Below are 12,544 nucleotides of genomic sequence, written 5' to 3'. Positions count from 1 at the left end.
TGACTTGCGAAGCCTCAAAGAGGAGCAAATTGCATCCGATCCGGCTGAAATTTGGTACATGGTATTGGTATATAGTCTCTAACAACCGTGCAAAAATGGGTCCACATCGGTCCTTAATTATATATGGCGTCCATATAAACCGATCCCCAGATTTGGGTTGCGGAGCCTCAAAGAGAAGCAAATTTCATCCAATCCGGTTGTAATTTGGAACATGGTGTTGGTATATGGCCTCTAACAACCATGCAAAAATTGGTCCACATCGGTCCATAATTATATATAGCCCCCATATAAACCTATCTCCAGATTTGGCTTGCGGAGCCTAATATAGAAGCAAATTTCATCCGATCCGGCTGAAATTTGGTACATGATATTGGTATATGGTCTCTAATAACCATGCAAAAATTGGTCCATATCGGTCCTTAATTATATATAGCCCCCATATAAACCGATCCCCAGATTTGGCTTGTGGAGCCTCTAAGAGAAGCATATTTCATCCGATCCGGCTGCAATTTGGTATATGGTCTCTAACAATCATGCAAAAATTGGTCCACATCGGTCCAATTTTATATATAGCCCCCATATAAACCGATCCCCAGATTTGGCTTGCAGAGCCTCAAAGAGAAGCAAATTTCATCCGATCCGGCTGAAATTTGGTACATGATGTTGGTATATGGTCTCTAACAACCATGCAAAAATTGGTCCACATCGGTCTATAATTATATATAGACCCCATATAAACCGATCTCCAGATTTGACTTGCGAAGCCTCAAAGAGGAGCAAATTGCATCCGATCCGGCTGAAATTTGGTACATGGTATTGGTATATAGTCTCTAACAACCGTGCAAAAATGGGTCCACATCGGTCCTTAATTATATATGGCGTCCATATAAACCGATCCCCAGATTTGGGTTGCGGAGCCTCAAAGAGAAGCAAATTTCATCCAATCCGGTTGTAATTTGGAACATGGTGTTAGTATATGATCTTTAACAACCGTGCCAGAATTGGTCCATATCGGTCCATAATTATATATAGCCCCCATATAAAATATTCTCCAGATTTGATCTCCGGAGCCTCTTGGAGGAGCACAATTCATCCAATCCGGTTCAAATTAGGCACGTGGTGTCAGTATATGGTCGCTAACAACCATACCAAAATTGGTCCAATCACACAAAAATTGGTCCATATCGGTTCATTTCTATAGAAAATTTTGTTAAAATTTTATTTCTGTAGAAAATTTTGTCAAAATTTTATGTCTACTTTGTCAAACTGAATTATATACGTATTTAATCGATCTTTTTTGATTTAATATATATACTATATGGACTTACATACAATTTAGAAGATGGTGCTAGGAGGTTTTAAGATACCTTGCCATCGGCAAGCGTTACCGCAACTTAAGTAATTCGATTGTGGATGGCAGTGTTTAGATGAAGTTTCTACGCAATCCATGATGGAGGGTACATAAGCTTCGGCCTGGCCGAACTTACGGCCGTATATACTTGTTTTTTCTTCTTTTTTTTAGTTTTCGGTGTAGCTGCTTGAGTAATCCTCCTTTATGCCACTCCCGTTGCTGTTGTTGTTCAATCAAATGTCAGATCAGGGCTACCTGCGCCAATTTATATTAATTTAATATGTACGCCCGTCAAATCAATAAAGTTGATACATTTTACGCTCTTTGCCAGGGATGCTGGTGTGCTGTATTTTTAGTTATTTCTGTTTCAGTTTCTTCTGAAAATACTCTTTTTTGTAGTAGATTTTATTTTCTCAGATTCCAACAACATTTGTCGGCTTAAATCAAATACAGAGACTTTTTTTGTGTTAGATTAATGAAAAAAAAACAGCATCCAGCTAATTTCTAATGCCAGTCACTTTTATGAAATTTTGGATATCAATGAAATCATTGCATGAATTTAAGAGGAAATATAATTCATAGAAAAAGCAACCCAAAATCACCTACAAATTATAGAGAAGCTTTGGTTTTGGGTTTGCCTTTTTTGGAATGGAATAGTCTTATAATTAAAAGGTTCCACCATAAAAGGATGTCATAAATTTCACTATAAAGGTATAAAGTTTCTGTTTTTTTTTTTATTTTGTTTGGGTCAACGATATGGGAACTTTACGAATAACAAGTGCTGTGAATATATTGAAAACAAGGCGTCGATTATTTAAATTATTTCCGGGTTTAGAGCTATTAGATTTCATAAACTATCTCTGATTTTTAGAAATGAACCCAAACCCAAAAGTGTGTGACTATAAAAAACACATGGAACTTCATTTTATGGAAAATTTTGAATATCATTTTATAATGGAGTTAGAAAATGACTATCACATTTTCTAAACATTTTATTTTGTTTTGCACCTGAGAATGAAAAAGACTACTCACGAGAGAGTATACGCCAATAGTTACTTGTACACTCAATAAACAGTGAACCCAGCAGGAATTGTTGGTTAATTTTAAGTAAGGGGTATTTCAACTGTAGACGACCCGCCGATTTCACAAAACTAACTACATATTTTTCGACAAAAATGCAAGAACATGGATGGGGGTATATTAATATAGCCCCATAGGTTGGGGGGTTATTAACTTTGTCATTCCGTCTGTAACACATTGCAATAATGGTCTAAGACCACATAAAATATATATGTATATTCGGGGTCGTGGTGAAATTCTGAGTAGATCTAGCTATGTCGGTCCGTCCGTCTGTTAAAATCACGCTAACTTCCGAACGAAACATGCTATCCACTCGAAACTAGGCATAATTAGTTGTTATTGAATTAGGTAGGATGGTATTGCATATAAACCGACCCTCATATTTCACTTTTGGCGCATTAAATACCGCGCAAAAATTTGCTCATGTCTGTTCGCATTTATTTATAGACTCCCCTATATATACCGGTCAATAACTGAATTATATAAGTATTTAATTTGTTTTTTTTTTATACCCTCCACCATAGGATGGGGGTATATTAACTTTGTCATTCCGTTTGTAACACATCGAAATATTGGTTCAAGATCCCATAAAAAAATACATATTCTGGGTCGTGGTGAATTTCTGAGTCGTTCTAGCTATGTCCGTCCGTCAGTCCGGCTGTCCGTCCATCTGTGGAAATAACGCTATTTTCCGAACGAAACAAGCTATCGACTTAAAACTTGGCACAAGTAGTTGTTATTGAAAATGGGCCATATCGGACTACGTTTACGTAGCCCCCATATGATCCGACCCCCAGGTTTGGCTTGCGGAAGCTCTAGAATGAGCATATTTCATCCGATCCGGCAAATTTGGTACGTGAAATTTGGTACGAGGTGTTAGTATATGACCTCCAATGCCCATGCAAAAATTAGTCCATATAGGTCCATAATTATATATAGTCCCCCACTATTAACCGATCCCAGATTTAATTTGCGGATTCTCTTGGAGAAGCAAAATTCATCATCCGGTTGAAATTTGGTACGTGGTGTTAGTATATGGTCTCTAACATTCATCCTAAAATTGGTCCATGTAGGTCCATAATTATATATAGCCCCCATATAAACCGATCCCCAGATTTGACCTCCGGATCCTCTTGGAGGAGCAAATTTCGTCCGAGTCGGTTAAAATTTTGTACGATATATTTGTATATGGTCTCTAACAACCATGCAAAAATTGGTCCATATCGGTCCATAATTATATTTAACCCCAATATAAACCGATCCTCAGATTTGGCTTTTGGAGGAGCAAATTTCATCCGACTCGGTTGAAATTTTCTACGTTGTGTAAGTATATGGCCACTAACAACCATGCAAAAATTTATTCATACCGGTCCATAATTACATATAGCCCCCATGTAAGCCGATCCCCTGATTTGACCTCCGGAGCCTCTTGGAGGAGCAAATTTCATCCGAGTTAAAATTTTGTATGTTATATTAGTATATGACGTTGGGAGACTCTTGAAAGAGAAAATTTTTTGGGGGAGCAAATTTCATCCGATTCGGCTGAAATTTGATACGTTGTCTTAGTATATGATCGCCAACAACCATGCCAAATGGTCCATAGCTATATATAGCCCCCAGATAAACCGATCCCCAGATTTTACTTCTTCCAGGATAACCAAATTTCTTTTGATCTTGCTGAAATTTGATACTAATCACACAAAAATTGGACCATATAGGTTCATAATTGTATAAATCCTCCATAAAAACCACCCCCATATTTCACTTCTGCCGTGCAAAAATTAATCTGCCTTTATATACCCCGTATGGACTAACTTCCAATTTAGAAGACGATGTTAAGGTGTCTTAAGATACCTTGCCACAACCCAATTAATTCGACTGTGGATGGCAGTCTTTAGTAGAAATTTTTTACGCAATCCATGGTGGAGGGTACATAAAATTCGGCCTGGCCCAAATTACGGCCGTATATACTTGTTTTTGTGTAACCTATACCCCGTATGGACTAACTTGCAATTAAGAAGACGATGTTAAGAAGTTTTAACATTGGCAAGTATTACTACAACCCAAAAAGAAAATTTTGTATCGAAGGCTTCGTTTATATTTCGAAGGGTATATTTATAGGTACCAGTTCGGATTTAGGAAGGGTTGTGGAACTGAGGAAGCCGTTTTAAATGTTGTGAATAGCATATGGGATGGTTTAGATCGTGGATCAAAGGGTGTAGCAGGTTTGTTCCTCGATTTTACAAAAGCTTTTGACCTTGTTGACAGTGAGATTCTGTTAGAAAAGCTGAGGTATTATGGTGTGGATGGAAGTGAGAGAGAGTTGCTTAAAAGTTACTTGCGTGATAGAAAGCAGTTTGTTGAAGACGGTAGTTGTCGAAGTAGCACTTCAGTTGTGAATTGCGGTGTGCCACAATGAAGTTGTTTGGGGCCCTCGCTTTTCACAATATATATAAATTACATAAGCAACTTGGATTTGGCGGGTAGAATGTTCATATTTGCTGATGACGTATGCTTGTTGTATCCGTATGGGAACGATTTAATGTTAAAGATCATAGACCTTATAATACATAGATGAGCCATGGGTGTCAAACCATGTTTGACAGTTCCGAAGATTAAGAATAAACGAGAAAAATAAGAGCACGCTTACAATCTCTTTCGTTTTCCTTTTTGTAGTTTGCCAATTTTACACAAAATTAGAACGTTTATGATGCAACAGAGGATTTATAAATAAATTAATAAATTAAAAGTTCATATTTGAACGAAAAATTGTAACCAAACCCGCGAAAATACGAAATTTAATTTTGAGCAGCATTGCTCTTTACGAACAACACAAAAGTAAATGCGCGAAAATTAATGTTTGGGACTGACTCTTTACCAAAAAAAATTAAAACGAAATGTCAGAAAATTAATTTTTGGAACTGACACATTTTTTAAAGAGAATAGTGGATCATCTATGTATTATAAGGTCTATGTTAAAGATTAATATGGAGAGAGATGTTTCTCTTATTCTTGAATTTGTTCGTATCAATAAATTAATATTAAATCCGAAAAAGACAAAAATTGTACGTTTTACTCCTCGCTCCAGTGATGAAGGGGATTTCAATATTCATACTATTCAGATAAGTAAATTCGTGAAGTACCTGGGTGTAACATTGCACGCAAACCTATCATGGGATATGCACTTATCCGAAATTAAACAGAAGATAGCTCCTGCCATTGGGGTGTTATTCAAAATGAAGAATAAACTCTCCAAGAAGGCAAATACTCTTCTTTATCAAGCGTTGTTTCAGAGTCATTTAAACTACGCAGCAGTAATTTTTGCAAGCAGAAATACCACAACACTGAAAACTCTCCAACGACTGCAGAACAAGTCAATAAAGATTGTACATAAATTACCACAAACATATCCAACTTTTTCCCTTTATGCAGATGTGTGCAGACCAATTTTGCCAATTCGTGGCATATATTTGTACTAAAAGAGGATATCGCACGGTGAAATATTTTCCAAATCAGATGTTATTTCATACAAGGAATCGCCATAACCTAAGAACGTCGCGTTGAAGACTTGAAATCACGAAACAACATATTGAATTCATGGGAGCTAGTGAATATAATAAATTGCCTGACGAATTAAAGTCTATTACAAGGATATCTCAATATAAAGTAGCTATCAAAGCGTACATATTATGTAAACTAGAAACGCTTCTTACCTAATTAAGAAAATTAAAAAATTATTTTAAATAAATTTAAACTTTAATTGAATTGATTTGTAAATATTACATATAAGTAAATTGTTGCCAGCTCGTCTCAATAATGTCTTAAGGGCGCTGAGACCAATAAAACATTGAATGTTATACTTTAAATGAAATAAATGATTATTTAACAAAAAAACAAAAAGGATATCGATTGTGGATGACAGACTTTAGTAGACGTTTCGTCACAATCCTCCAAAAAAAAGTGAACTGTTTTATAGGAAGAATGAACTACCCCGCACGAAAATTGAACTAAATTTTACTCCACATTTTGAGATTTCCACAAAGCGTTGTTAAAACCAGGAAATTTTAATGCCCTGTTGTACTTTTTAACTGCAGTTCACGAAATTACATCATCTCATAGAAGACAAAATTAACTAAAAGAAAATAAGAAAATCATTGGCGCCAAATCATGACCATTTTAACCATACAGTAGTTCATTCTTACTGTTTTTGGGAATCGTACGAAAATTTTCATTTGTTTTAGTTCATATTGAACTTATGTGTACGGTCATTGAACTTTATACTCACGTTTAGTTCATAAAATTTTTGAGACATACTCATTAAGCTGTGGAAAATTTCGATAAAATTTAACTACAAGCAAATAATTTTTTTCCAATAAAAATAAATTAAATTTAGCGTTAGTTTAACTATGGATTTTTTTTTTCTGTGTGATTCTAAGCGGAAATCTAAACAATAACAATTAAAGAAAATATAGTTTTATCAATTTCACATTCTAATTGCAATATCTAATAGACTAAAGAAAATGTCCTTATATTTTCAAAAGAATTTTTGTTTTATTAAACCAATACTTTAACCATTCCAACATCACACCACAATTGCCGTCATCATTATTTATGGCCATCGAATAGATTCTTTTGCTATTGGGAGGAAAAAAAAAAACAAAGATTATCCAAGAAGGCTATTATATATCAGCAACACATTATAGATATTTACACTTTAAGATAAATTACAATCTCCCCCCAGAAAAAAACCAAGAGAACGATAATAAGAGGATTCTATGTGAGGGATCTCTGAATCAAGGATACAAAACTAAAAGGCTCCATGACACAAGCGGAAGAGGCGAATATCAGCATAGCTGGCCAACTTACAACAGCATTATGCCAAAAAGCCGTCAACAATGGCTACCTGTAGCAATAAAGCAACCCAAAATCAGGAAAAAGAAAAAAATGCCAAAGAACGTTAACATAAAAACGCGATAAAGTTACGATTTATTAGCGACCTCAGCTTAAAATCAATTATGCTGGAATGTAGAATGTATGAGCAGGAGTTACAAGAGCACCAGCTACCAGCTAGCAGCATCCAATATTAACCATCAATTGGTAGAAGGAGCATCAGTAGTATGAGAAGAACTCAAATAGATACAACCTTACCATCGCTAGCTAGCAAATATCTTGAAGAGATGACCGCCTAGCCGTCGTTTTCATGTACATTGGCCATCAAAAACAAAAACCGTTTGCGATTGTTGTTATTGTTTAGCTGTGATCACCCAGTAATAAAAAGGTTCTTCAAAGGTTCCTTATACCATCATCAGAGCTACCACCTTCAATCTCTAATAACACCCCGCTTTTTCTTTACCACCACCACCACAACCATCTCCACGAAATTGAATTTTGAAACCTTCAATAATCCTTTGGTACTTGCCAAATATTACACAGGAGCTAATGATTCAACTTGTATGGGTTGTTGTTTTCCACCGTTTTTTGTTACGTTTTTTGGTATTTATAAGCAGTTTAACAGAAGATTATGCAATATGAGGATGAAGACAACGGCGACAGAGTCAGCGACTACAATGCTGATGATGAGGATGGTGGTGAAATGCATGTAGCCATGATGGTTACCGACTCCAATCGACCTATCATCAGTCATAGACGGCGAAAAGTGCAAGAGCCATTAACTTCTTCTTGAGTTCTTAAATAAACCGCCGCACAGTATTTTGATGGTCAACATTGTTTGCAAGAGAACGTGAATTAAATCCAAAGGGTATTTCAATAAATGTCGTCCTTTACTAATATTTTTCGTACAAATCACTTCAATCGCGCTATACTGCACAGTGAGTGCAGAGTTACCACTGTGCCACTTTTTTGATGCTTTGATACCTTTGTGCCACTTTTTTTGTGCTGTTAAAGCCTATACTTTTTTTGTTGTGCCACTTTTTTCTGTTGCGCCATTTATAATTAATTTCTTTTATACAGAAATATTAATTTTAAAATTGTATCCTAAAATCCATTAATAATATATATTTATGTGCACTTTCGCTTTCTCATATCATAGTCTTTTAAAGCGGGGGAAAGTATGCAAACATAGTGTGTAAGCCAAGTTACTTCGCTGAGATATCAATTTCAAAAATGAATGGATGCAATATAATTGCTAGATTATTTAAAATATAAATTAAAACAAGTATATACGGCCGTAAGTTCGGCCAGGCCGAAACTTATGTACCCTCCACAATGGATTGCGTAGAAACTTCTACTGAAGACTGTCATCCACAATCGAATTACTTGGGTTGCGGTAACACTTGCCGATGACAAGGTATCTTAAAACTTCCTAACACCGTTTTCTAAATTACAAGGTAGTCCATACGTAGTATATATTAAACTAAAAAAGGCCGATTAAATACGTATATAATTAAGTTTAAAGTTTCTATAGAAATAAAATTTTGACAAAATAAAATTTTGACAAGATTTTCTTAGAAGTAAAATTTAAAAAAAAATTTTCTATGGAAATAAAATTTGAAAAAAATTTGCTATAGGAATAAAATTTTGACAAAATTTTCTATAGAAATAAAATTTTGACAAAATTTTCTATAGAAATAAAATTTTGACAATGTTTTCCATAAAAATAAAATTTTGGTAGATTATTGTTGGCTCGAGTGGCAACCATGAATATGAACCGATATGGACCAATTTTTGTATGATTGGGGATCGGCTATATATAACTATAGACCGATATGAACCAATTTTGGCATGGATATTAACGGCCTTATACTAACACCACGTTGCAAATTTCAACCGGATCGGATGAATTTTGCTCCTCCAAGAGGCTCCGGAGATCAAATCTGGGGAACGGTTTATATGGGGGCTATATATAATTATGGACCGATATGGACCAATTCTTGCGTGTTTGTTAGAGACCACATTCTAACACCATGTTCCAAATTTCAACCGGATCGGATGAATTTTGTTCCTCCAAGAGGCTCCGGAGGACAAATCTGGGAATCGATTTATATGGGGGCTATATAATTATGGACCGATATGGACCAATTTTTGCATGGTCCTTAGAGAACATATACCAACACCATGTACCAAATTTCAGGCGGATCGGATGAAATTTGCTTCTCTTAGAGGCTCCGCAAGCCAAATCCGACCTACATCAATACAACTACTTGTGCCAAGTTTCAAGTCAATAACTTGTTTCGTTCGGAAGTTAGCGTGATTTCAACAGACGGACGGACGGACGGACGGACATGCTCAGATCGACTCAGAATTTCACCACGACCCAAAATATATATACTTTATGGGGTCTTAGAGCAATATTTCGATGTGTTACAAACGGAATGACAAAGTTAGTATACCCCCATCCTATGGTGGAGGGTATAAAAAGAAAGCTCATAAATTTGTCGAAAAAAAAATTAATTATATTCGATTTTAATTTGTAAAGAAGTGTGCTACTTTTTGTGCCACCTTTTTCAAAATTAGTTTGAAAATTTTTATTGCAACTGGTACTTTTTGTGCCACTCTTTATAAATTCTCAACGGTTACTTAGCCTAAGTGATAGCTAAAGTACCACGTTTTGGTTTGCTTGTGGGCAACAAATATTGGAAATTGAAGCCAGTGTGGCCAATTTTTCCGAAAAAACGTATGTGCATTATTTCTGTAGATACAATGTTTTCTAGACTCCTCCCAACATTTGTTCCTGTGTAACACTAGAAAGGGATACATTTTGAGTTTTATATCGGCCAGCAGTGTATGAGTGCTTCTCATCCCAAAATCGGCATTTTGCTAATTTTACTCCGCGTGCAAAATTTTGAAGCAAATGAAAGTAAAACTCTTGTCAGTGATTTCTAAGTTCAAAATACTAATTCCACTTTGTTAAAATTTTGGAGAAAAAAATTGAAAGGCTCGAGATACGGGCCTTTAAAATTATGCTGGTACCTTTATCCATTTAAAAGTTTATTAATTTTTTAGTATTTTGCACATTTTTACATATTTTGCACAATTTCATTTCTATAGAAAATTTTAATAACATTTTATTTCTTTAGAAAAAATGTTAACATTTTGAAAAAAATTGTCAAAAATTTTTTTTTGTTAGAAAATTTTGTCAAAAATGTATTTCTATAGAAAATTTTTGTCAAAATTGTATTTCAATAAAAAATTTTGTCAAAACTGAATTTCTATAGAAAATTTTGTCAAAACTGAATTTCTGTAGAAAATGTTGTCAAAACTGTATTTCTATAGAAAATTTTGTCAAAATTTTATTGCTACGGAACCTTTTTGTCAAATTAAATTTGGCAAAATTTTATTTCTATAGACAAGTTTTTCAGAATTTTATACCTATAGATAATTTTTTCAACATTTTATTTCTATAGAAATTTTTGTCAAAATTTTATTTCTATAGAAAACTTTGTCAACATTTTATTTCTTTATTCTATATTTATTTCTTTAGAAAATTTTGAGAAAATTTTATTTCTATAGAAAATTTTGTCAAATTTTTTATTTCTATAAAAAATTGTTTCAAAATTTCCTTTGTTGGTTAAGTTATGTAGGGTCGCTTGTAGCACTTGGATTCATTTTGTTACACTTTCATGTAATTCGAATAATTTGGTTATAATATTGGTTTTATGATTTCATAAATAAAGCTTGGATTTGAATAGTACTTAAAACTTAGTCTACGATATGGTAGACGCAGGTTGAAGGTAGTGTTACAGAATGAGATAGATGTAAATTAAGTATATTTTCGGGGAAATGAAATAAAATAAAATAAAATGAAATAAAGTAAAATAAAATAAAATAAAATAAAATAAAAAAATAGTATCCTAAAATGAGTTTTTGCCAGGATCCGAACCTGGGCGTGTGTGACCATAGTCGAAGGTGTTGCCCACTGGGCTATCGAAAGCTTGAAGGACGACTTGACTATTTTCATAGTGATTCCCTCTATTGATAACGCTAGAATTGCTAGCTTGATTTATTGATCGCGTTTCTTGAATATGTTTTTCTTTTTTTTGGGGTTTGTGGGTATTCATGCCATTTTCGAAATAGCAGGAATTTTCCAACATTTTTTTTGGAAAAATTCAGCCTACTAACGCTGGCTTTCCATTGCGTTCTCTTGCTATAAATAGGAGTTCTTTTGCCCGAATTCTCAGTTTATCTCGTCAATTGTTCAATTTGAAATCGGACAGCGCAGCGAACATTTAAATTTTTTGTATCCTGAACTAAAAATTTGTATTTTCATTTTGTAAGTATGAAAATAAAAGAATTGACTGTGCTTTGTTCTTTGGATTGAAAACTTGTATGTTATTAATTAGGACGAGATAAATTGGATTTGGACGAAATTTCTTCTATTTGTGGACATTCCTTGGTTTTTGGATTTTCCCAGAGGATATTCGGTGGCATTTCTCCTGTATTTTGGACTCCAATAGTCATTTCACCCGCCTGTGATTTGGGCCAGGACAAAATTATCCTGATTTTACCGGGTTTACCATTTTTCCATACCAGGAGCGCAGGAAAACCATAAGCTGTTTTATTTCGCTAAAAGGTAATATACATGTATTGGTTTCGTCCCATCCAAGCTCGATGCTTATTTTTGGAAACCTTATTTGTGTTTTAGGCATCCTATTTTTTGAATTTTCCTTGGGCATATCCGACTTGGAAGCACTCTGCATGGGTACGGGCAACCCTCAGCGAAAAACCCGCAACATTTTCCGAATTGACCCCTATATGATCTTTATTATTTTCTCCTGAGGATACCATAGATTTATTGGCTGGTCCAGATCGAACCACGAATATTGTGGAGTGATTGTGTGAAAAGAAAAGTGTTCGCTACAGTTTTTATAGTTTTTTTGCTGTCCGGTTTAAAGAAAAACAAAGACATTAAATTTGAATTGAATCCGGAAAGTTTTAGTTTAAAAGTAGTTATTTTAATTTTTTTTAGTTAAAGAGTTGTAAATATGCAGATATCGTGTTTTTAAATCGTTTCGGTTTCGTATGTATGTGAGTGAAAATCGGTCGTAAATTAATTAGTTAAGATCAACCAAAACCCACAAAGACAATTAAATACAATTATATTTCAACATTTACGACACCAACAACACCAACAACACCAATATAATTAAAATTCAA

At 34.5% G+C, this 12,544-nt stretch overlaps 1 long non-coding RNA gene across 1 annotated transcript; it reads left to right on the top strand.

Annotated features, from left to right (window-relative positions):
- The first annotated feature begins 11,584 nt into the window (after positions 1–11,584).
- LOC142224080 (uncharacterized) lies at positions 11,585–12,310 on the top strand. The gene is made up of 3 exons (XR_012719023.1): positions 11,585–11,660; positions 11,731–11,960; positions 12,033–12,310. It is a non-coding gene; the product is annotated as an uncharacterized LOC142224080 (long non-coding RNA).
- Positions 12,311–12,544: the final 234 nt, after the last annotated feature.

Source organism: Haematobia irritans, chromosome 2 (genome assembly GCF_050003625.1).
Source record: "Haematobia irritans isolate KBUSLIRL chromosome 2, ASM5000362v1, whole genome shotgun sequence".
In the NCBI taxonomy this organism is placed as follows: domain Eukaryota; kingdom Metazoa; phylum Arthropoda; class Insecta; order Diptera; family Muscidae; genus Haematobia; species Haematobia irritans.
The sequence above is the reverse complement of the archived record's forward strand: the minus strand, read 5'-3'. Positions and strand labels throughout refer to the sequence as shown.